At 46.0% G+C, this 20,876-nt stretch overlaps 1 long non-coding RNA gene across 1 annotated transcript in view; it reads left to right on the plus strand.

The window, feature by feature from the left end:
* The first annotated feature begins 8,367 nt into the window (after positions 1-8,367).
* Positions 8,368-20,876, plus strand: part of LOC144123147 (uncharacterized) — a 33,185-nt gene continuing 20,676 nt past the window's right edge. The window contains exons 1-2 of the long non-coding RNA XR_013313025.1: positions 8,368-8,446; positions 9,022-9,123. This is a non-coding gene — a long non-coding RNA (uncharacterized LOC144123147). The remainder of the gene's footprint in view (positions 8,447-9,021; positions 9,124-20,876) is intronic.

The raw sequence follows: 20,876 nt of genomic DNA on the forward strand, positions 1-20,876 counted from the left end.
ATTCAATATACAAACACTACTGTACCTCAACTGGCGTATTAAGGAAACCAAGGTACACGAAGAAAATGTGAACCGTAATTAGTGGTGGCACAACAGCGCCACGCAGCGTTCACTGCCTCTCCCTGATGCTTTCGCAGCATATAGAATGACTTCGTAGTCCTAAGCAGAATGTTTAGTTCGGCGAGGTGGTACAGATACATTTATGTAAAAGAGCGCAAACTACAACGGACAAGAAGAAGAAGGACACTGGAAAACGCTGTGACAGGTTTGTAGTCCTGTTCACCTATTCGTCCAATTATTTTACATGGCGCGAAATAACACTAACAGTTAGCCATTAAGCCCCCTCGGTCGACTTCTGTCGACATCAAGCTCACTCACCTATCGTAGGTTGTAGATTCGGGTGTCGTTACGTTGCGGGTCTTCTATCCGTAGGCGTCCCAGACGTCAGGCTTCTCCACTCTAAAGGAAGGCGGTGACCTCGAGGTTGTTTTTGTCGGGGGCGTTGGGAGCATGGTGTCGAACGCGGCGGTTTTCCCTCCTTGCAATAAAAAAGACGAAAACGTGTTCTCTTTGTGGGAGCGTGTACTGCTGTGGAGTAGGCGAAGGCGATATAGGACAGTGTGACATCTAATGTCTTGTTTTCCGTCTTGGCAACATGACGTCGGCGAGCAGTTCCGGCACATTATGTGTTCTGAATGCATCTTAGTGCGTGGAAGGACTCTATGTGCCCAGCTGTCGGTTCTTCGTGAAAATTGTGCAGAATTTTTTTTAGGGAGTTCTTGAGAACGACGAGAACGACGGTATTTTGCGCTTGAATATTGTGGTCGTGAAGCTAGTTTGTCGTCCACGTACTGGTTACGGTGCTTCAACTTAATCTTGAGCGCTGCCGTCGTGCAATATCGCTGGCGCTTAACAATCTCAGGAAAGCGTCGTGGTCGTCTTTTGGCGGCTTGTCGACGGCGGCTCGTGGCAGCCAGTCTGTATCGTACTGCTGCCATCGACGGTTTGAGGCTACGGTGAAATCTATCTTTTCAAGACGAAGGCTTCATCGAGTGCGGTGGACTTGGGAGGATTAAAATTTGCATGCCAGCGGAATGCTTAGAGACCTCTCCAAACTTTTAACGGGTGGCCGTACTGCTACAGGAGCAATTTTGATGTCGCCCTGATGACGGTGGGGCCCTCCTTCTCGTTCGTCGAAATATGCAGTTAGGTTCGCCATTTGATATGCAACGGACAGCGCACGCGATGTTTTCCTACGGTCAATAATCCGAACGACGAAGCTGTCTAGGCCTATGATGCTCCCATTGTCAAGAATTTCGTTATCGGCAACTTGCTCAAAGCGGGGAAGGACTATATGACGCTACAAAGCTGAGCTTCTGCCGGCGGCGTTTTCTACTTAAACGGCACGCCTGCTTTTTTCAGCGTAGTCACATTTTTGGCGATGTGCGTTAAGTTCTTCAAAACCTCGATCCAGGCACCTCCACCTAATATCACGTGGTCGTGACGGCAGTGCGGCCGTCATCGAATCCGTTTTCATAATAAAATTATAGGATGTCAACAGGAACGTTCTACATATTAAAGAATCCAAGAGATAAAGGAAAAGTGTGAGCTTAGTATCACATTTATGTCCTTTTTTATGTCCATGTTGGGAAAGATAGAAGTAAATAGCATATGCAAAAATTTAGCTGCAGTCTAGAATATAACAATTTTTAGTTATTTTTAACAGATGAAAGTGATGTAAATTACTCTACAACTAAATAGGGATGTGTTGCCTTTCTTGAATTAAGGAATTATTTTCATTCCGCCAGCCTGATGGAAAATAACCCGCAGTTAGTGACTGCTGAAATAAATGCGATATAATTAGGCTGCATATGTGCATATCGTTCTTTAATAATAATAATTGGTTTTGGGGGAAAGGAAATGGCGCAGTATCTGTCTCATATATCTTTGGACACCTGAACCGCGCCGTAAGGGAAGGGATAAAGAAGGGAGTGAAAGAAGAAAGGAAGAATAGGTGCCGTAGTGGAGGGCTCCGGAATAATTTCGACCACCTGGGGATCTTTAACGTGCACTGACATCGCACAGCACACGGGCGCCTTAGCGTTTTTCCTCCATAAAAACGCAGCCGCCGCGGTCGGGTTCGAACCCGGGAACTCCGGATCAGTAGTCGAGCGCCCTAACCACTGAGCCACCGCGGCGGGGTTTAAAACTTTAGCATTAGCTTCGTAGTCCTCAACTGATGATGAATTTTTAATTACGCTATTAAATTGACGACACCAGTGACGTTTAAAATTATGTTTGTTATCGAGCATGATTGTGAGAAGTTGCTTGGGGATATTCTAGCTCATGGGTGAAAATAGAACAAAATGCATTGTACAGCACATCGGCGTCTCCAGTATCAGGCATAGGCAAGCCACCAGGATCAAAAAGGGGTATAACGTTGGATACAATAGTGCGAATACATTTGTAAAAGGCCTTGGGGTGTTATGCAACGTCAAAGAAAAGGTAGTAGCGTAAAAGTTTTCCTTTCCTTTCAATTCTGGTGCATTTCAGTGGCTACCTGCAGAGTAGTGTTTGTCCCAGGACAGTTTAGACCTGTTTGTGGCGCAGCGGAAAAGGTGCTTCATCTTATTATTTAGCCGTTCTCAGTTCGCAATATATCAGGATCATTTCATGCTCTCGGTTATTTTATTATTTGAAATAAAACGTATAATTACCCGCTGCATCTTGGATTTTAAGAGGATACTGTTCGATTCGGTTGAGCGCGACTGGTAACTCGATTCCAAACTATCATAGAAACTTGGTAATTCATTAGTTACGCTACAGTAATCACCCCGGTATTAAACCTTAAGTTTCTTTTCACATTTTTTTCCTTTTGAGAACATTACAGGTGAATGTAGTATGAATGATTGCGGGATCACTGAGTCCTTGCAGATATGTAACAGTGGAGGTGCTTTCTGGTTGGGAATTAAAATAAGGTCAAGAATGTTTGAAGAATGATTGGAGGTGCGTCTTGGGTTTATGATAGGCTGTGTAAATCTGAAAGTGCTGCACATGTTTACAAATTGCTAGCGGCGCTGTTTTTTGAAAAGTGGCAGAATGGTCCACCAAGTGAATGGAGAGCACGTTGAAATCCCTAAAAAGAAGAGCTTGATTGTTTTGTTATGTTTTTGCAAGAGTGTTCAGTGCTTCTTGAAAATAATGTACAAAACAGCGTCGGTGTCCGGCGGGCGATGACGAGAGTGGGCGGTTGTGACATATTACCAAAAAGTCGAATAATCGTTTTCTGCGTTTTACACTAGTTAACCTATCAACCCCATTTATACTGAATTGGCAGTTTGGGAAAGGAAATAGCTCAGTATCTGTCTGACATATCAGCGGACACCTTAACCGCGCTGTAAGGACAGGAATAAAGGAGGGACTGAGACAAGAAAGGAAGAAAGCGGTACCGTACTGGAGGGTTGGGAAATAATTCCTAGTGGTCGAATTTTTTCTGGAGCCTTCAACTACGGCACCTCTTCCTTTCTTCTCTCAGTCCCTCATTTCTCTCTTCTATTACGGCGCGGTCCAGGTGTCCATCGATATGTGAGACAGATACTGCCCCATTTCCTTTCCCAAAGAGCCAATTCAATTTTAAATGGGGATGTAGGTTAACTAGAGTAAATTGCAGAAGACGATTGACAGCGATTGACACACCGCCTCCGTGGGAGTTATCATCTGTGTCTCTGCGAAAGATGCCGATGTTTGTTAACTACTGCAAGATCTAGGAATCAATGAATGATTATTGGAGGCATGATTCAGATGACAGAAGAATATTGCATGAACTCGAACACGTGAGATTATGCACAGAATGTTGCTTTGGAATAACACTGCGTATGTTATAGCAAACAGAGCTAAAGAGCATGACCATTAATTGTGTGTTGAAACTCTCAAAACTGATTGTTAAAATATGCATCATTTTAGAGTGTTAGACTGGATATAACACGTATGTTTTCTTGGCAGAGATCAGTTTGTCCAAGCGAAGTTTGAACTTAATCTCGCGATCTTTTCCAAATTCAATGAGATAACAAACTGCTGCAGGAACACTAAGCGAAAGGTGCCCGTGAACTGCGCAATTGATGGTTTGCAACTTCTCGGCTAGAGATAGTATCTGTTCTTTGACTTTGAAATAAGTGAATCTTTGAATTGGTGGCCGTGTCTTGTGAAATTCAGTGGTGCCTAGCCTGTGTGCATGCTCAATGCCTCGTGGTTGTATAGCTATTTCTAATTTCTTTAGAGAGGCCGATTACTAGTTGTTCAAACCTGCTCCATGATGCACTCTTAGCGTCTTTGTTCCCACAGAACATAAGGTTGTTCTGACGCTGCGTCGACAGCACGGACAGTCAGCGACGACACTTCGGCCACGAGGAATTCTTTACGGTGGAGGCGATGGCCTCAATCTGGGTCATCACTGCTGCTTAAGGGAAACAGTCGTGTAAAATCTTATGCAGCCTAACTTTTAAGTCAAAGATTCTTCATGGTGCGCTTAGGTGGAGTAGATGAGTTTTTTTACTTCCCGAGGATCTCATACTGTCGGCCCTTAAACCTTTTTAGAGCACCAGCCAGCTCTTAGAGTGCACAGGCGAACAACGATTCGCTTTAATGTCGCCGGCTAACGGTAGTAACACTGACAACATACAAACATTGACAGAAGCAATGCAACACGTGCTTCGTGTGCTCGGCAGCAGGAAAAATGCTTTATAAAAAGAATTTTTAGCATAACACGACGACAATTTGCCGGTTACCTGCATGAAGAAAAGATGAGGGCCGTAAGGTGCTCCCACCGCCTGCCTGTCCCAAGCTCACTGAAACACTGGCGATGTCGGTGTGGCAATATATCCCGGAAATGTAAGAGGGATAATTCACAAGCAGCGCTTGGTTTCTAAAAAGTCCAAGATATACGAGGCAGACACACGTGTTTCGTACAATGGTTCAGTTGCTGCAATGAAGTGCGCGAGAAGAAGGCACTCAAGGTCGGTTGACACCTCGTTCTTTAAGGGGACCACTCGGTATGTTCGGGGGGAAGTGGAGAAACCATCGCACATGTCCATGGATTGAAGAAGCGTAAAGCAAAATAACTACGTGGCGAAAAGATGCGAGCAGTTAGTTTCTCCCATTGCTTGCGTGTTTAACGTCCCAAAGCTACTCAGGCTATGAGGGACGCCGCAGTGGAGAACTGCAGATAATTTAGACCACTACAGTTTTTAACGTGGACTGATGTCGCATAGTACACGAGGCTCTTCCATTTTGCCTCCATCGAAAAGCGACCGCAGCAGCCACGACCGAGCTTCCGTCTTTTGGGTCAGCAGCCGATCGCCATGAGCACGGCAGGAGCGCGTCAGATGAGGACGAAATGGGTGGCAATATGATTGGGCGCTGCCTCTATCTTTGGACAGTCTTGCGCTTTTACAGCAATAATATATCACTGACGCACCTGTTTTCCTGTGGTGATGAGCTAGATTTGCGACAGAAACAAAATACATGACGAAACACTGTTCTTCCCGCGAAATGCACAATCCAATTTGAACACCAGGTGTTCTGAAAAGCCCGGCACAAATTCTCAAATCTCTGTCTGAAATATACTGTTTGATTAACAGCCTTCAAATTTTTATAATGAACGGGCGGGTGTCGACTCCCCGGTACAGCGGTGCCGAGGCGAAGCAGAGGAGAAATCGAGAGACGGAACGAGCATGCGCGCCGATCATGCTGCTGTAGCGAGGGCGTCTGCTTGGCGGTTCTGTTTTGTGCGAAGCAACTCCTGCGATGCTGCTTTTAAAACCGAGTTCTGAGAACGCTTGTTTCGAGTCCTATCGGCTGCGTGTATGCGGCTCCGGACTGGTGCAAACGCGTTGCGTTCCAACCACTGCTCTATGCCCCGGTTGCATTTGCGAGTGCGTCTCTAGATCATTTGCTGGAAAGACACTAACGCTGCAACTTCGAGGGTCCTCTTTAATCAGTTTTTCTTAAGTAACGATCACAACTGGTTTCTTTGGCATGCTAGCTGGTTATGAAATGCGCGCTCTTTTCAGTCACCGACGGTATATGCAGCGGATAAAAACAATTTCTCGCAGCTTCTTGGGGCTCCAATGCATAACAGCCGAGGAGGGGCAGGGGTTGCTTCGCACTAATGAGTACAGCCTAGGTGACGACGCTTATTCCAACACCACCAAGTCTTGCATGCTCTTGCCTCGCATGGTTTCTCCTCTCCTCCTTCCGGCACGAAAGCGCCGCGCAGTCGACGTTATCGCGTTCATGTTAAAATATTGGAAGAGTGTGCAAAGCTATATTTGAAGGGGACAGATATACCAGTGGTGGCGAAGACCAGAAAACAGAAATTACCTGTTAGTCAGTAGAATCATAAAAAATAATTTGCTATAGCTAACTTACTACCTGTTGCACTAAAGCAATTACACAGATTTAGCTCTTCGTAAATGATAGGCATGTGGTTTTTTTTTTCCTTATTTCGGAAGCGATTATCCTCGGCGGTTTGGCCCAACAATTCTTCACCATCGCTCGAATCTTAAGAAAAGCGGGCGTTTTGGGGGCTTGTTCAGTGGCTTCCAAAGATACACTTCACTTCCTGCTGAACGTGCGGCTTGGCCTACTCTATGCAGTCGGAGTTACAGTGCCCGCTACTGGCCACGGTTTTAACCAAGGCCAGACAAAGCAGCTGGCTTCACATGTGCCCTTCGGATTGACGTGTTCTCGTTGGCGCTGCTCAGAGCGTGCCGAAGATCAGTTTTGTATTTTTAAAAACGCATGCGATTTTTACTAGCGGGCAGCTAGCAATCTAATACTGCTAGCTACTAAGTGCAAAGGTCAAAATATTCACAGACACAATGCAACAAGGAGATTCTATAGCAGCAAGAGAAAAACCGGCAAAGAAGGAGTGCGCCACGTGCCGTGGCAAATTACAGCTCACGTTTACTAATGAAGGGAACATCACTTAATATTTTCTTACAAAATTGGATATAGAGAAATTTCCCCGCAATACACAACTGAGCGCGACTCCTTTCCTGCAGTCCCTACGTCGGTGAAGATGCCTGTATGGACGGGGATTGAATTATTTCTTTCTTTCTTCATGACGTGATGACAAGTGCGAAATTTCGTACTGTGACACTTTGCAATCTCCTCGAAAGGGCGAAACTGTGAAAGGGCGAAACGGCGAAGCATATTCGAATTTTTCCCCTCTTTGCAAAAGGCGCACTGCGTTTCAGTCTGCTTTCGGAAGAGTGTAAAAATGAGCCAGAATGGCGAAATAGCGTCACTTATGTCGACCTAGTTATCTCCTCCAGCCAGTATTGCCTGCCTTACAGCGGAAGAAATTAGCTAATTCTCTACAGCAGAAGACGTGGCTTCGGAAACAACCTGAGACGCCGGCCCTGGATAGCCTAAACCAGATGGTAGGGCAAATAAGAAACCAAAAAGATCTTTATGCGATCACGTTGCTTGCACAAGCAATCGTGCAGTTTTCTCACATTGGCACCCAAACTGCCATCGATATGGCTCTGTAGTGTAGTCTTGTAAGCACCAATGTTTATTATCGGTAGTGGTAAAGAACTGGGGCTTCTTAGTTTTTCTACAGAGTACCACAACGCATTTCGCGTACGAGCTGCATATGAAAAGTCGCTGCCAAAGAAATGTTTGCACTGCCAATTTTTAGACTTGCGCTCTGTCACGAACGGGACCGCCTGATGGTAGAAGGGGACGCTTTCTGTCACGCGCTCTGGTTAATTGGGGTTTAACGTCTCAAAGCGACTCAGGCTATCAGGGACGCCGTAGTCAAGGGCTCCGCAAATTTCTACCATCGGGAGGTTCTTTAACGTCCACTCACATCGCACAGTACACGGCCCTATAAAATTTCGCCTCCATCAATATCTGGCTGCCGCGGCAGAAATCGACCCCGCGTCTTTTGTGTCAACAACCGAGCGCCATAAACAATGAGCCGCAGCGGCGGCTGTCACGCGCTCTTCTCAACGCAACTGGAAGCAGGACTCTTGCCGCTCGCACCGCGATTCTGCAATGTTCGGATGTGTCAACCAGACGTATGTGCTAGGAATTGTCTCCTGAGTAATGCGTTCTCGGTTCCCGTGGAGAAATACACAGCGCAACTAGTGCTGCAGGCCGCAGTTTATGTTTTACTTAAAGTTTTTGTGCGCCCTCATCTAAATATATTGGTGCCGCCATAACATGAAAAATAAAGAATTGTTCGTCCTAGTAATGCATGAGGTTTTTTTTGAAGACGTGATCACTGCAGCAGCGAGGGTAGGCAGCAAACGAAACTTATGCTGTTCTGTGCGAAAGCGCACGTATTGTCATCGTTTTTTCCTTCGCACTTCACCATGTATAAATACTGCGTGGAAGTCCGTTTGGTCATTGCAAGGTGGGTCTGAAACCGTCGTGAAGGGTAACGTATTCACTGTTTTTTTAAACGCAATTCAGGATTATTTCTGCAGGTCGCAGGCGAAATAGAAATGGCACCTTGAATTACAACGTGAGGTTTCCTGAGGTTCGGGCATTGTACACGTGTTATAAATTACAGCTGATGTGAATGCTCCCGGTTCTCTTCTTCCCTACGCTTTCATCTGTAGCATGTGGAAGATTTCAAACGTGACTCGACAGCTTTCACATCCACCATCTCTTCTTTATGGCTTCGCGTGATATGTCTGCCGTTTTGCATTCTAGCACTAACGTCAGAAGTCTAGGAAGCACTCAAGCACGTTCCTAAAGCTCGGAATCAACTATCGGATCATCAGTATCCGCCGCAAAACATTGCGGGACCATCGCCATCGCTTCATATATATTGCAGCTAGAAATGTTATTTATTAGCGGCTGACTAATACGAATGGCGAGCTGCGTGGACACTAGTAATTCTGGCGGCTTTTCTAAGGAAACGCAATAAAGGCTGCAGAGATGCATGTATTGCTTCCGGATTACCGTAATTTAGGAGGAATCGGTTTTGCTGCATGTTTTTTTTTCCAGTGACATTTAAAGAAATAACAGACGGTCCTCAAGATTCAATATGCTGGCTCATAGGGAGCCTTTCGTTTTGTTTCTACTTTGCCTTCACATTATTCTGCCGTGGTAAGTAGCCTTTTTATTTTCGAAGCCTTTTGAGCTGAGCTACACACTAAGGAGTGTTAAGAAGATTTTTTAAAACAGTTTACTTGTTACGCACCACTCCTTTGAGGCTGGATATACATGAAAGGAAGCAGTTCTTTGCAACTGAAGTTTTTCATAATCTTTATGAAATTGATGTTTCCATGGTTAATTTTTTAATTACTAGATTCATGTTAGGTTTTTTGTGGGAAAGCTTGAGCATGTAATTTCCCTGCTTTTTTAACCACTGTTGCAGACTTGAACTGAGCTCACAAAGGAGATAAGCGCGGTACTATTTTCAGTTAAAACTGCGCCAATGTGAGACCGGAACGCATGACATGCGCCGGACACAGCACTCTTGTTGTGACGTAATGAGTGACGTTTCCTGAGTTTTCATCTTCTGGCGTATTTTCTGTCGTGCTATATGCGTTCCAAAGCCAAATGAACCAAGTTGCCTAGCAGAAAATATAACTGAACTTTCGTCCCCTCTTTTCGACGGAAGCTCGAAACTTATCGTATTTTCCTTCTGTTTCCATCTATTATATTTGTCTCTAGGACAGATATGTGCTTTTACTGAGGCCCTCTTGTCCGCGAGAAAAATCGCATCCAGCTTTTTTTCTCCCAACAGACTACACTGGTCACACAGGTCGGTGCACACTAAAAGAACTGAAAGATGCCGAGCACATGTATATGTAATAAAAATGGCTGATTAAGAAGGCTGCTGTGCAGAAAATCCCTGTGCGCCTACCACCATTTATGAGCCATGCTAGATTAAGCTGACATTTCCTACAATTCATTTCATGCATGCATCAACGAGAAAGAATGTAAGTTTTTGTTAGTGGCATTTTCAACACGCACTTTAGATTTTGAGAAATTGAATCATTTATTGATTCCTGGACAGAAAAACGTAAATTAACAATTGACAGTAGAGTTGCTTGGGAGATATGCAAATTAGGTGCGCTGGAAATTGGGTTTTCACTCTTGTTCCGGTATCAGGATCGATTGTTCGCGAAAGGAAGCTATTCAGATACCGATAATGTATTAATGATCATATACGCGGACATGTTCATTCTATAATTTGCAGCGATAGATTCATGAGAGTCCTTGTACGATTCCAGGCTCAGTGGTACAGAGGTTAAGCGATAAGCCACCGCCCTCACATTGCTGCCATAGGTGCGCTTGTGAAACCCAGATTGCTCTCCCTGTGCAACCTTCCTCGACTAATTTTTATATCAACGGTCACCGACCAATATATATATATATATATATATATATATATATATATATATATATATATATATATATATATATATATATATATATATATATATATATATATGTGTGTGTGTGTGTGTGTGTGTGTGTATGTATGTATGTATATATATATATATATATATATATATATATATATATGTGTGTGTGTGTGTGTGTGTGTGTGTGTGTGTGTGTGTGTGTGTGTGTGTGTGTGTGTGTGTGTGTGTGTGTGTGTGTGTGTGTGTGTGTGTGTGTGTGTGTGTGTGTGTGTGTGTGTGTGTGTGTGTATGGAAGCAGTCAGGGTTGCTCAACGGGCCAGTGAAAGTTTGCACAGTGAAAATGAATTATATATATTGTGCATAGGGGGCAATGTTTCTTTTTTTAATTTGCAGTGCGAATCAATTGGAGAATCATAATTCCGTTAATCTGTAGCTTAAAAAATAACTTATCAAAAAGCAGAAAAAAACAACCATTCCGCCGGTGGAATCCGAACTCACGACTGGTGAGCACTCCATTATAACATCATCATCATCATTACCCTTACAACTCCCACTGCAGTGCTAAAGCCTCTCTCATGTCTCTCCAATTAATTAACCCTGTCCTTTGGCAGCAGCATGCACCCTTTGCCAGCAAACGTCTTAATCTCATCCGCCCACCTAACCTTCTTCCGCCCCCTGCTACGCTTATTTTCTCTTGGAATCCACTCCGTCACCCTTAAGGACCAGATCTTATCTTGCCCTCGCATTACATGCCCTACCCAAGCCCATTTCTTCTTGATTTCGACTAGGATGTCATTAACCTGCGTTTGTTTGCTCACTCACTCTGCCCGCTTCCGGTCTCTAAACGTTACACCTATCATTTTTCTTTTCATGCCTCGCTGCGTTGTTATTAAGCTGAACCCTTCTTTAGCCTCCACGCACGTTTCTGCCCCGTACTGGTAGCATCTCACCGGTACTCCGTTACACACGCACACGCGCGCGCGCACACGCAGACACACACGAACGCACGGGAAAGGGGGGCTCGTGTGACAAACGTATGAAGGAAGCCGACAGTCACCGAAACCGCACACACAAGGGAAATGGGGGCTCGTGTGACAAACATATGAAGGAAGCCAACAGTCACCAAAACCAAGGTGCAAAGGGGAATGTTTTTTTAATTTGTAGTACTCATTAGTGGGAGAATAATACTTCGAATAATCTGTCTCTTAAAGAGAACCTCTTTAAAGAGCAGAAAAAAACAACCATGCCGCCGGTGGGATCAGAACCCTCGACCTCTGAATATCGCGTCCGGTGCTCTACCAACTCTGCTACGGCGACGGCTGTCGAATCTGCTGCTCTCGTGCGCATTTATTGTTATTGCGTGTAAGCGAATCTTGAGAGTTTTCACCGGCGCCACCCTCGTCCATAGCGGCGGACGTAGCACGTCCTGTATTACCACGAGTGTGACGTGGAACATCATCTAACGGCGAGGGCAGGAACTGTGCGAGAGCCCTCTTATGCTGCCTATGGCTTGAAGACTGCCAGAACCGAGTCCTTCGTTAAGGTATTAGCCGACAAGATAAGGGACAAACATATGAAGGAAGCCAGCAGTCACCGAAAATAAGGTGCATAGGGGATTGTTTTTTTAATTTGTAGTGCTCATTAGTGGGAGAATAATACATTGATTAATCTGTTGCCTAATGAAAACCACTTACAAAGCAGCAGAAAAAACAACCATGCCGCTGGTGGCATCTGAACCCGCTAACTCCAAATATTGCGTCCGGTGCACTACCAACTGAGATACGGCGACGGCTGTCCAATCTAGGGGAATGCTATGAACTCTCTCAAGGTTCGCTTACACACACGCACACGCACACGCGCGCGCGCGTGCAGGCAGAGAAAAAGAGAGACAAGGCTAACAACAAATCCAACACAAGAAACAAACTGCAGTGAGCCACAAGTGGAATGTGCCGCAGCTGCAAGACAAATGAAACTGCAAGACTGTTCAGGGTAAAAAGAAGTTTAATGGTCACTGCGCGTCCTTTTTCGCAGAATAGCGCGGCAGTTCATCAATGCATGAAGGGAAGAGGGACATAACAGCAAAAATGACAATAAAAAGGGGGCAAAAATGGGTGGAAAAACTAAACTAACCGTAAACGCGGGACAAAATAATACAATATGTGACAATATAATATCAAAATAAAGAAGGGATGACAATGAATAAAACATTTTATGGCGCAAGGGCATCTCTGGCCAAACAATGCCATGGCATAAAGTAGTTTTGATTACATTTTCAACCATTTCACCCCAGATAAGCCGATCATCAGTCAATGGGAAAGCTTGTACCCATTGTGTCACCATTGGGTACCCGGCGGCACTGGGGATCGAACCCCGCACCTCCCGCGTGCGAGGCGGATGCTCAACCACTTGGGCAGCGCTGTGGTTAAATAAAGAAGGGGTTAAGACAATAACACTAACAGTAAATGCGTCACAGTACTAGCGACATCGAAAAAAGGAATACAGGACGTCGGCAGCTATGCTTGCTATGCATTCTGCCGCCCGTTCTGAAAGTCTCTACTTCCTACATGTATCGGATAGTTATTTGTTAGTCTAATAAGCGTGTAAACATGATAGCCGGCCTGCTGTTTCGTTGATGCGGCTCGAAACTGTGTTAAGTTTGTGAGTCAGGTACGAATCGCAGCTCTTGCGGTTATAATGTGTTTTGAACCCCGATGGGAGTACAATATCTGCCAAGTTAGCTTATGGATACCCATGGCTGTTGGTGTGTTTTGAAAGCGGGGAGATTTGGCAATGTCCGCGCATGTGGTGTGTGGTTGCTCATACGAATTCTTAAGAGAAGAACGTTTTTTCCACGTACTGAGCTGTACAGCTGCCACATTACAGTAGATAGACAACATTATCGCTGTCCTATGAGAAGTTACCTTTTACCTGAAATGATAAGGTGGGTGCTTTGCTTTTGCAACTCGTAGTCATCATCGGACAGACTTTGCACCCAGTTTTGTTGCATGGCTAGGATCCTCTGAAGCTACGCTTGCGGATTGTAGAGGACGTTATCATGTCACGAAAGTTCCTTGCACGCCTATACACAACACGTGGGGGAGGAGGGATAACTTCTTTTATCCTTTGACTCTTTAGAAGGATGTTGTGGTGTTTTTTATGAACTGTAACAGTGGGTATTGATGCCGAATCTGTAAAGACCAGATTGACTCGATAGCCCGGGCGTGGCTGCTTTTTGCAATTTATGAGTTCACGCTGCTCATGATTTGAAGCTTTCTTGATTGAATCGTGGATGACTGATAACGGGTGTCTCTCCCATGATACGTCCCCATGAAGTCTCTCGCAGCTTGATTCAAGGTCGCCTTATTTAGAGCAATTCCTGCGGAAACGTAGGGACTGACTGTAAACGATGGAGGTTTTACAACGTCGAGTGTGACTGCTCTGGTAGTGGAAACACTGGTGCCGGTCTGTGGGTTTGCTGTAAGCTGTTGTGTCACGTTTGTTTTTCGTAATGGCCCCTGAATATCAAGAAAATCCATTGTCGAGGTGTTTGTGACGGAGAAAACGTTATCTTAGGTTGAGGGCTGTTGAAGTCGGAAATAAACTTAGTTTTTTGTCACCATGCCTCCAGACCATAAATATGTCATCCATGAATCTTCTGTAAAATATTGGTTTACAAGGAGAACCGTTGTTAAATTCTATATTAAGCGCAGCCATGGATATATTAGCGTAATTTGGTCCAATTTTCCTTCCCATTGACGCTCCACTTGTTCGCACGTAGTGCTGCCCATAAAACTAAAAGTTGTTTAACTCATGTATCAGTTTAACTTCTCTGCAAGCTTGTCGTCGACCGGCTGTTTGAATTCTAAGCGCTCATAAGTATAGACGACTGCTGTGATGCCGTTAGCATACGGTATGTTGGTGTAGAGTGAAGCTACGTACAGGGTCACTAGATGAGAATCATCTGGAATGAATGTCTAGAATTTTAATAAACAATGCGTGGTGTCTTTAGCATAGGAGTGATATCCCTGATGAGGCTGTCGACATAACTCGACATGTTTTCTATAACCGTTTCAATTCTAGAGACAACCGGACTTCAGGTATTGTGTTCTTTATGAATATTTACAAGAAGATAAAAACGTCCTGGATTTGACTGTAAAGAATTAGAGCTTGTGCGATCTTGTCATCAATTTTCTTCTTTCTTGCCTTATTTAAAAGTGATTCTGAAACCTTGTTTATAAGCAAAGGTCACGAAGGGTAGAATGCGGTTCCAGTTACCATGGTCCGAAGCAACATACCTGGTCAGCTTGTCGCCCAAGGTGTGGTTAAAGCGTTCAACCATACCGTTCGTTGGTGGATGGTACGCGGACGTGGTGCGGTGAACGATTTTGCTTTCCTGAAGAAGAGTACGCACAACTTCAGAGGGGAAGACACAGCCTCTATCACTCAGCAACTCGTTTGGAGCACCATGGCGGAGAATGATATGACGAAGGATAAAGGAGGTCACGTCTGGGACTGTAGCGGAAGGTAAGGGTGACGTTTCGGCGTAGCGGGTAAAGAGATCAGCGGCGACAATGATCCAGCGATTGCCGGTTGATGCGGTGGGAAGAGGACAGCACAGGTCGATACCAACAGGCTCGAATGGTCGGACAGGGCAAGGCAGCGGCTGCAAAGGAGCTTCGTGGCGGCGAGGTGGTTGTTTTCGGTACTGACACTCGCGCCATGACTGGTCGTATCGGCGAACGTAACGATACATCCCGCGCCTGTAGTACCGACTGCGAAGGCGGGTGAATGTCTTCAAGACGCCGGCGTTGGCGCATTGGAGATCATCGTTGAAATGAGAGGAAATGGCGGAAAGCATATAAGTCGGGATGAAGAGCAGCCATTTGCGTCCATCCGGCAGGTAATTGCGGTGTTAAAGAAGGTCCTCTATAATGGCAAAATGGTGGGATTGACGGCGGAGGGCGCTAGCAGGAGAAGGGCGTGACGATGGGTTCGAGAAAAGATATAAAAGGGCAGCGATCCACGGGTCCCGACGCTGCTCAGCCGTCATATCGGTGATCTCGATCGACGAAGGTTCCAGGGCGGAGACAGTAGAAGTGGCATCCGGCGGCAAAGGGGAGCGGAAGAGAGCATCAGTATCAGCATGCTTACGTCCGGATCGGTAGACAACGCGAATGTCGTACTCTTAGAGACGCAAATCCCAACGCGCCAGCCGGCCAGAGGAGGAGGAGGAGAAACAACTTTATTTACGTCATGGCCTAATGGCATCATGACCTAATGGCGCCGTGACGGGGCCTCAGGCGGCAACTCAGCGGAGGATCTGAGGCCTTTGTCGCTCAAGAGCCGCCGAGACCTGCTGGACGGCCCAGGCGGCTCTTGAGCGACAAAGGCCTCAGATCCTCCGCTGAGTTGCCGCCTGGGCCCCCGTCACGGCGCCATTAGGTCATGATGCCATTAGGCCATGACGTAAATAAAGTTGTTCCTCCTCCTCCTCCTCCTCTGGCTGGCTGGCGCGTCAGAGGGATCTTTCAAAGACGACAGCCAGCAGAGTGCGTGGTGATCGGTGACAACGTCGAAAGGACGCCCGTACAAGTAAGGGCGAAATTTTGCAATTGCTAAAAGGATCGCTAAGCGCTCCTTCTCTGTGACGTAATAATTCGCTTCAGCTTTTGTGACCGTCCGGCTGGCGTAAGCGACGACGTATTCGGTAAAGCCAGGCCTGCGCTGAGCGAGAACGGCTTCGAGGCCGACACCGCTAGCATCGGTGTGGATTTTGGTTTGCGACTCAGGGTCGAACTGACGCAGGATCGGCGGAGAGGTATGTAGGCGGCGTAGCGCGGTAAAGGCATCATCACAGGCTTGCGACCAGGCCGACAAATCGGGGTGGGAAAGAAGCTTGGTGAGTGGGGCGATGACAGTTGCGAAATTGCGCACGAAGCGCCGGAAGTAGGAGCAAACGCCGATAAAACTGCGAAGTTCTTTCATTGAAGTTGTTGTCAGAAATTCCGCGACAGCGCGCAGTTTCGCCGGGTCCGGGAGAACGCCATCCTTTCAGACGACGTGTCCAAAGATGGTTAGCTGTCGAGCTCCGAAGCGGAAATTCTTCAGGTTGAGTCGGAGACCAGCGTCGGCCAGGCAGTGGAGGACAGTCTCCAGGCGTTGAAGATGGGATGTAAAATCTGAAGAAAAGATGACAATGTCGTCCAGATAAGAAGGCAGGTGTGCCATTCGAGCCCACGAAGGAGGTTGTCCATCATACGCTCGAAAGTGGCAGGAGCGTTGCAGAAGAAAAATGGCATGACTTTAAATTCATAGAGCCCATCGGGTGTAACGAAGGAGGTTTTTGGTGATCGGCCTCCGCTATCTCCACCTGTCACTAACCAGAGCGCAGGTCCAATCAAGAAAAGAACTCAGCTCTCTGCAGACAGTCGACAGCGTCGTCGATACGAAAGCACTGAAGTTTGGGCCAGTTGGTATTGATCCATCTTGAGAACACGAAGCAGCTAGAAAAAGCGGGGACGAAAAAGACACAAATACGACAGGACGAATGCGGCACTTCGAACTGAAATTTATTGAGAATACCAAAGCTTAAGTACAGCGCTACTATCTCCTCGTGGAAAACAACCGCAATGATCCAAAAACGCCATTTCATTATCAAGAAGAGACAAGGAAGCCGTGCTGACACACTGACCACATGCGTTCTGATGTGATATGCTTCAATAATCTCTTTCCAGCCGATCCCTTCCATGCTCAAAATTTTATCTTTACGAAATATGGGTTTACACTTACAATCCCGGCAGTGATTTGCAAAATGACCGCTTTTCCATTCTTTCACCAGATTATAATGCTGCCTAGATCTCTCATTAGAATACCGTCCCTTGTGACCAATGTACACTCTATTGCAAGTGAGCGGAATGCTGTACACTACCTTATTAGTACAACGGGTGAAAACGAGTTGGTGGTTTATAGTGTAAGTCGGCTTTTTCTTACTAACCATCATTGGGCAAGCTTTTGATAGCTTGCTTAGGGCGGAGAACAGCACGTTAACACCGTATATGCTTGCAACTTTTTTAAGGTTGTGAGAAACTCTGTGAAGAGTTTCTCTTGATCACAGAGTTCCTACTTTAGTGTGTGTTTAGAAAAGTGGTACAGGCGACTGTCACCTTTCCACGCACTTTAAGACGTGCACCCTCAGACACCCTTGCAGCGTATGGGGGTAGAGGCCTCAGTCACAAATTAGATGCCCTCGACTCAGCCTGGCAAGCTCAGCCAGAAACCTGCTACCAAGTGACAATGGGGGTGGTCGTTTGGTGGCCAGCTTTCGCCGACTGCAAGCCAGAGGATGGGTCAGAGCATAAGGTTCACAAACAAAACAAAGTTTATACAGCAAAGAGACGATACAGGGGATTTCACAATCACTCGTAGGAGCACATACAAAGTGATTTACAATGCAATGCAACTCGGGCTATGTAACACTTGAAAGAGATTACAATTCAGCAGAAAACCTTCAGAATAAAAGCAAACAAAACCCAATTTTTGTACAGGGCACTGCAACAGTTCGACGACCTGTGGAACAAGACGGTGCGGTTCCGCTCGTTGGCGCTCGCTGCCTCGCTGGTCCTTGGCTGGCCTAGTGGTGTTGTCCCGGGAGTCGAGCGAGTGTGCTTCTCAGAGCTTCTCAGAAGCTTAAACGGCGGCCCGGGCTCAGAGACAGTGTTTAACGCTCTTCATTCATAGGCGCCGTCCGCGCCGGTTAGTTCTTCGGACCAAGGCAGATGCGCATACACGCAGCATCAACTTCACAATGTTCTCCTTCTTGTGCTGGGCAGCGACCCCATTGGTGATGCGCGCCAACCGCTTTCGGGAACTTCCTGGGGCCTTCTCACGATGAGAAGCCGCCAGACCGAGAGTGAAGGGGATAGGACATCACTCAGGGCGGTCAAGGCTACGCCCTCTCCGTCGACATTGAGAAGAACTTAGACATCCTCAAGAACTCGATGGCGCACGCCGCCATGTTTCCTTTGGCGCGGCGTCAGGAGCAAGAGTGGAAAAGCCAGCAGCACACACAAGCTCAGGCGCTCTATGCCGGGCCTTAGTTCCGTTTTCGTTTTATTTAGGTGCACGTGGGCGCGCTTCCTTCCGCGCTGCGTCGTTTTTCTTGGTGATTGTTGCGTCGCAGCACTTTTCGACGAGAATGCAAACGGCAAAGTTATAAATGGTCGATGCTAATCGCGCAAAGGACAATGCTATTTCGGACTCCTCTAACGGTGTTTCTAGAGATGGGCACATCCTTGAGTTCTCACAACAGACTTTCCCCCTTTATTTTCAGGAAGTTTCATGGAGAAATGTGGAATCGCTGATGAAAAGTTTCTGAGATAAGTGCGTTGGGCAGTAACGATCCAAATATGGAATTGAATTTTTTCGAGTGCTTCCTTTAAGGAAGAGCTTGTTTGTTTGACGTAGTGCAAGTTAAAGGAGCTTTTAGGGCTAAAAAAATATAAGGATGGAGTGGCATTGTCCTGTCCTAATATTGTCTTTAATTCCCGAAACAGGGAAGAGGTGGACGACTCTGGCCATAGTTGCAGTCACACGCTACAGGGTTCCCCTTGGCATGAAGAGCAAAAAGAAATTAAAATTGTACACTGTGTAGATTGCCTACACAAAAAAAAGAAATTGGGGTTGTTATGGATGGGATGTTAGGGATGGGACCCGCCGCGGTGGCTCAGTGGTTAGGGCGCTCGACTACTGATCCCGAGTTCCCGGGTTCGAACCCGACCGCGGCGGCTGCGTTTTTATAGAGGAAAAACGCTAAGGCGCCCGTGTGCTGTGCGATGTCAGTGCACGTTAAATATTCCAAGGTGGTCGAAATTATTCGGGAGCCCTCCACTACGGCACCTTTCTTCCTTTCTTCTTTCACTCCCTCCTTTATCCCGGCCCTTACGGCGCGGTTCAGGTGTCCAACGTTATATGAGACAGATACTGCGCCATTGCCTTTCTCTAAAACCAATAATAATAATAATAATAATAATAATAATAATAATAATAATAATAATAATAATAATAATAATAATTATATTATTATTATATATTATATATTATATATTATTATATAATTATTATTATTATTATTATTATTATTATTATTATTATTATTATTATTATTATTATTATTATTATTATTATTATTAAAAAAAAAGACACTGGAGAATCCCCGAAATGCCGATCTTGCCAGGAGCTCGTAAACACACGCGGAGTTCAACTTCAGGGCACCGGTAGTATGCGAGAGAACCAAACATCTGTGACCAGGATACGAACCTTTGTCAAGAGCCAGGAGACATTACTAGCCAGTGCACTAAGACCAGGCGCACTCTGCGTTGCACCAAAGGTGATTTTGATGAGTAGAGCGCGAGATCAAGCCCGGGACACATCAATTAAAAAACGGTAACGCTCCTTGTAAGTGCACTGATGCCACAAAGGTGTAGAGGATGTTGACAGTGAAACGTTGGTTTCGCTTTTGAGCACGGATGCCGGTACCCTAATTAGGCTAAGCCACGCCATGCGTCTCGGCAAGGAGCTCGCGGTAGCTCCCGGAACCTTCATCCGCGGTGTTGACGGAATTGCACTTGAGCATCCGCATTGACGACATTGACCTTCCAGTCGTGCACTTTTACATCGTTCTTGGTGATTTAGTTGTTGGACTCGACATTTATCATTGGCACTAACATCATTGACCTCCCAAATCTGGACTTCGTGAGACGTGCAGGCAGCACTCAGGTCTTCGAACAGCGAGAGACGGAATACTAAGGCCCGTTGACGAATTGACATCGGAGGAGGAAGTAGTTTTTGTGCCGAGGAACGGTCAAAATTTCTAAACGCATGTTGCAGGTTGCATCGCTGTTGTCGTCACTCCAACCAGCGATGCAACTAGTGTCACTGTGTGCAGCTACAGTAAAAAAAATGCGTTTGAAAGGAGGGAAGGCACATGCGAGCTCAACTGCTGCATGCGCTGATATAGACCATCCAGTTGCTAGTGGAAAATCGAACACCTTGTGACCAATAATGGCTGAGGATGTTAAGTCTGGACCCTGCATTTCGGATTAAGAGACAGACCTACTGTGCGCATTGTTAAAAAAGCACAGGAAGTGTTTTGCACTGTTTATAGAAAACCTTCTTTGCACTGATATAACAGAAAGGAACATCTGCTGCTATCATGAGCGAATAGTGCTAATGAGATAGCCATTATGGTTTATGGGAGTTGGACGTCCCGATGCGACTCAGTCTATGAGGGACGCTGTAGTGAAGGGTTGCAGAAATTTCGAACACCTTGGTCGTTTTAACGTGCACTTTATTCGCACAGTACACGGGTATCTTGAATTTTGCATCCATCCAAATTCTACCGCTGCTGCCGGGACCAAACCCGCGTCTTTCAGGTCAGCAGCCGAGCACCACAAATACTGAGCCACTGCGGCGGCTAGATGAAAAAAA

This window comes from Amblyomma americanum, chromosome 3 (genome assembly GCF_052857255.1).
Source record: "Amblyomma americanum isolate KBUSLIRL-KWMA chromosome 3, ASM5285725v1, whole genome shotgun sequence".
In the NCBI taxonomy this organism is placed as follows: Eukaryota; Metazoa; Arthropoda; class Arachnida; order Ixodida; family Ixodidae; genus Amblyomma; species Amblyomma americanum.